The sequence below is a fragment of the Nannospalax galili genome, unplaced genomic scaffold, assembly GCF_000622305.1.
Source record: "Nannospalax galili isolate Female #2095 unplaced genomic scaffold, S.galili_v1.0 scaffold46, whole genome shotgun sequence".
Classification (NCBI taxonomy): Eukaryota; Metazoa; Chordata; class Mammalia; order Rodentia; family Spalacidae; genus Nannospalax; species Nannospalax galili.
This window is the reverse complement of record NW_008355790.1, coordinates 2,359,492-2,365,074: the sequence shown is the minus strand read 5'-3', so window position 1 is coordinate 2,365,074 and position 5,583 is coordinate 2,359,492. Positions and strand designations below refer to the sequence as shown.

At 39.7% G+C, this 5,583-nt stretch overlaps 1 pseudogene; it reads left to right on the top strand.

The window, feature by feature from the left end:
* Positions 1-697: 697 nt before the first annotated feature.
* LOC103750505 lies at positions 698-1,098 on the top strand (annotated as a pseudogene).
* The last annotated feature ends 4,485 nt before the right edge of the window (positions 1,099-5,583 follow it).

The window sequence follows — 5,583 nt, the reverse complement described above, 5'->3', positions numbered from 1 at the left end:
GGAACACCATGATAAAAAAGGAGAAAGGGGAAAAATGGAAAGGTTAAATGGAGAGGAAGTTGAGATGGCAAGATAGAGGAGGGAATATGGAGAGGGGTAATTAACAGCAAAGATCTTTTGAAAAAGTCATATGGAAATCTACAAATGTAAAAGCTTCCTAAAATGTATACATACACATATCTGAAATGAGTTTAGTCTTTCCGCCATCTTTCCATACTTCCATCACGGTGTGCATGAATGTCCTGGCCAATGCTTTCAAGAGCATCAACAATGCCCAGAAGAGAGGCAAATGCCAGGTCCTCATCAGGCTGTGCTCCAAAGTCATTGTTCACTTCCTGGCTGTGATGATGAAGCAGGTTACATTGGAAGATTTGAAATTATTGATGATCACAGAGGAAAATTGTTGGGAAAATCACTGTGAACCTCCTGGGTAAGTTAAACAAGTGTGGCATGATCAACCCCAGATTTGATGTGCAGCTCAAAGACCTAGAAAAGTGGCAGAATAATCTGCTCTCACCCAGTCAGTTTGGGGCAAGATAGAGGAGGGAATATGGAGAGGGGTAATTAACAGCAAAGATCTTTTGAAAAAGTCATATGGAAATCTACAAATGTAAAAGCTTCCTAAAATGTATACATACACATATCTGAAATGAGTTTAGTCTTTCCGCCATCTTTCCATACTTCCATCACGGTGTGCATGAATGTCCTGGCCAATGCTTTCAAGAGCATCAACAATGCCCAGAAGAGAGGCAAATGCCAGGTCCTCATCAGGCTGTGCTCCAAAGTCATTGTTCACTTCCTGGCTGTGATGATGAAGCAGGTTACATTGGAAGATTTGAAATTATTGATGATCACAGAGGAAAATTGTTGGGAAAATCACTGTGAACCTCCTGGGTAAGTTAAACAAGTGTGGCATGATCAACCCCAGATTTGATGTGCAGCTCAAAGACCTAGAAAAGTGGCAGAATAATCTGCTCTCACCCAGTCAGTTTGGTTTCATTGCACTGACAACCTCAGCTGGCATCATGGACCATGAAGAAGCAAGATGAAAACACACAGGAGGGAAAAATCCTAGGATTCTTTTTTCTAGCTATGTAAAACATAGGTATAAATAGAATGCCTCAGTAGAAAAAAATAGAGTTTAAATGGAGTTCTCCTATAACAGGGGGGTACAATGCCCCTACTAGACATCACAGGCTAGCAAATAAAAACCTCAGTAACCTCTTTTGAAGTTCTTGGCCATGAGGGGTCTCATAGGCCATCAGATATCACTGTCTATTGCCATTCCTCTTGGTCATCCTCCAGAACTTGATGATAAGATAAGAACCTGATATCTTTTGCTGAAGATATAACATACTTGAGTGATAGAACATGAAGTCACGCTGATACTGACCTGGAAGCTTCATCCCTCTGGCTAGCTTTCATAGTGATGGAAGGTACCAGATGCATGCTACCAGAAGAAAAAAGTAGTCATCAGTCTTACCCAACCGTGAACACTGTGAGCTGCAATAATGTCTGGCCTGGCAAGATACACCCACTAGTGTAATAGTGTCACAAATATTATGGGAAAAACCAAAAAGTCTTTCTGGTTGGATTTAAGGCCATTCTACAAATGGAAACCATACCTGGCACTGTTACTGGGGCCATGAACCTATGGCTAGACAGGTTGTAGGCCATAGGGGAGAACCTACTATAATGATTTTGCTACATAGACATGGTATTCAATCAACCCCTAATGACTTATTATTTTATCCATAGATGAGTGCATCTCTCAGTCCTCATCAGAGAAGCTTCTTTTTGCAGTAGATGGTGATTAACTCAGAGACTCATGACTCGTCAATGTGGAGGGAATAAGAAACTATGGAGTGCTTATCCCTAAATGAGACATTTGTATCATACTTCTCCCTCAAGGTCTCAAGGAGTGTCTGGAAAGAGGGAGTGGAAAGTTTCTAAGAGCCAGAGATGGTGGATATTTATAACAAAATGGTGTTTTCCAGATACAACAGGGCAGTTGTACATAGGAACCCACAGCAGTTGTGATAATATACACAAGACCTGGGAAAGTTTAAACCAGGGAAAATCCCAGCATAGAGGGGGAGAGTAGGCACAGAGCCCCATCCCCCTAGCTGAAGGGTTATTGGCAATTGATAGCTGCTGGAAGTGGGAGAGTCAGTTTTCTTTAAGGGTATGGCCTCAGGTAGGTTCATCATGCTCCAGGGGATGGTCCCACACCCAAGAGTATTTGGGGTACACAAATTGGACATGATGGGGTTAAAAAAAGGCACAAAGTTAGCAGGTGGTAGAGAGATGGCAGTAGATCTGAGAGGAGATGATGGAAGGGGATTGAATATGATCAAAATACATTGTATGAAATCTTTAAGAATCAATAAAAACATTATTTAAAAAAGAGAAAATGTACATTATTCTCAACATAGATAAAAAATATTTTTGGATATTGTTATTACATTGGTTGACTCCCAGATGTCCATTTCTGGATGTCTTTTCTCTTATGAGTCTCTTTCTCTCCCTCCCTCTCTCCCTTCCCCTTTGTAAAACTGAAACTTACTATGTACCCCAGGTTAACCTGGAACTCATGATTGAGTCCCATAGTGCTGGGATTACAGGTATATGCCTCGACAACCAACTCTCAAGTGTCACTTTATTTATTTATTTATTTATTTATTTATTTATCTATTTATTTAATTAATTTAATTTAATTAATTTAATTTAATTTAATTTATTTAATGTGTACGTGTGTTTGCCTGCATGAGGTTATATGCAACAGTGCATGAAAGAGCCCATAGAGGCCAGAAGAGAGCATCAGGTTACCTGAAACTCTAGTTACAGGCAGTTATGAGTCATTTTGTGGGTGCTGGGAAACAAACCCAGGTTCTCTGAAAGAGCAGTCAGTGCTTTTTACCTCTGGGCCATCTCTCCAGTCCCAAGTACCATTTTCTTAATAGTGAATCCTCTTATCTTCTCCTTGGGAATATAGGTTCAGTTGCCATTTGGGGAAAAATAGGGCAAAATATTTTGGCATTAAGCTGCTGAGTGGGATTTTATTATGAGACTGATGCTGGGCCCAGTTCTCTTGACCTCATAAAATCTTGTTCTTGACTTTTTAACTTCTCCTCAGTAGGGAGGGGAAGAGCTGTCACCTGGTGGCATAGGGTCTCACAAGTCATTGGTCAAGCTTTCTGCCTCCCGCTCTTCAGCCCCTCTCTTACATGCACAGGGCTTGATTTGTGTTGGAATTCATGCCTTATTGTCTCACAGGTTCTTCTCCAGCTGAGGTTTTACCTCTGCATTTCAGTTACCATTTATTTCTCCATTTTTCACTATCAAAATTTTGTTGCTAGGTTATGTGATATTGTGACCACTACTACTCTCTTTGTTCTTGTGGACTAATATTACTTTTATTATTTTACTGTTCAAGGGTCTGTGGGTCTCTCTTCCCTCATGGGTTGTTGGCCACCGATCCACGAGAACAAAGGGAGCAGAAGTGATGAACAGGGTCAGGACAGCTGTGAGTATGACAGAAAGAACTTCCAGGAGTCAGCTTCAGTGAGACAGCTTGTTTATTTAGGGGAGTTGGAGGGAATATATAGGGTGAGGACAGAAGCTTTGCCTGATAGGTGTTCATAGTCTGCTTTATTTACATGTGGCAGGAGGACCCTATCATGTAGAAAGGAGAGGTGGGGTTGATTGGCTGTAGTGCAATACATATGGCTTTATTTACATGTGGCAGGAGGACCCTATCATATAGAAAGGGGAGGTGGGGTTGATTGGCTGTAGTGCAATACCTAATTATATGGGAAAACCAAGGGCAGCATTTGCAGGGAACTATGTCAAAGGTCATGTTCCAAATAAGGTCACGCATCTGTGCTTGGAGACACTTTCCAAATAAGGTCAGGCAGAGAGTAGGAAGCCCCTGCTGAGAAAGGGAGTCCTCCATTTTGAGCCGAGCTCTGAGAGCTGTCCAGACATGGCGGACTACGACCTCAACGGCTGGGTCCCCCAAGAAGGGTCATGTGTTTAATCACTCATATTTGAACAAAACTCAGAAGAGCTTAACAGAGAATAGCTTTATTAACAACTATCTTTTTGACTAAAAGTGAGACTCTCTTTTTCATTCTCTCAAATGAATTAACTTTGTTCAATTAAGATATGTTGGGGAAGAGTTTTAGAATATTGGTCATGGGATTTGACTTTAGTAATAGAGTTCTTTTCAGTCTAGGGAATTCAGGCTGGTGATCATTCTTTCATAACATTTTACAGCATGTGAACATTGCTGCTGATAAACCTAAGCAGTGAGCAAATTCAGACTGCATGTTTATCAGTAATGACATGGAAAAGTCTAGAGGAATATCTGTGGAGGCAAATTAAAAACCTGTGAAATATCACATATAGAAAAAAAATTACAATGGTTGAGCATAACAATCCCATAAATGCTACTGAGGCATTCATTGAGGTGCCTGAAGAGATAAATATGAATATAATCAATATGCTATGACATGCATGTGGGAGGATTTTAGGATAATAAGTGCTGAGTTTAAAGAGTAGTTTGTTTAATTTTAAACTGGAATCCCAGATAATTATGACCTCATGTTCCAGTAGAATTCCTTATGTTACCCAGAACCAAAGGTATTCCATATAGTTAATAACAAAATATTGTCTTATTACAGCAATATTTTTTCAAACACTATGTGATATTATTTAATATCCTACACTGATGGACTACATCAAGAATCTACATTGATTCTTAGACTGTGGGTGTAGCTTAGTGGTAGAACACTTTCCTAGCATACACAAAGCCAAGAGTTCCAAACCCAGGACCATAAACACACATATATACACAGACAAAAACACTGATTCTAGTCAGTATTTATATATATGTACAATATTTAAAATGCTCGGAGAATTGAATCAAATGTGATTATCTGGTTTCTCTTGATTTTCTCCATTTTAAACCCACAGGGCAGTGTTCTCTGGCAAGTATAATACCCTGTCAAAATCCCACCTAGATCATTTCCCTCAGCCTCTGCCAACCCCAGTCATAGGCAACTGCTGGTTTAGTCTCTGTTCCCATAGTTTTGCTCAGAATTTGCCAGTATAATTTTGGCATTAAATATAAACTGATATGCTAATTAATATGAAATTTAACACACATGGAACTGTGCTACTTAGTAGGAAATTAGAGCCTGTAAAGTCATAGTGTTTTTTTACCACTCCTTATTAGGTAACCTTTGTTATGGCTGATCCATTAATTCTCATTGAGAGAGATTTAGGATTCAAAGACCTTTGGGGCTGGAGAGCAGGCTCAGAGGTTAAGACCATGTACTGCTCTTACAGCGGACCCAACTTGGGTGCATCAGGTAGCTTAAAATTTCCTGCAACTCTAGATCTAGAGAATCCAATGCCCTTTTCTGACTTTATGTGTATATACTAACACACACACACACACACACACACACACACACACACTATTTTTTTTTTAAGTCTTTAAAAAAAAAGACCTTAAAGTTAGGAAATGACTTTGAATTTTCAGAATGCCAATGTTAACTACAGCTTTTTTTTTTTTTT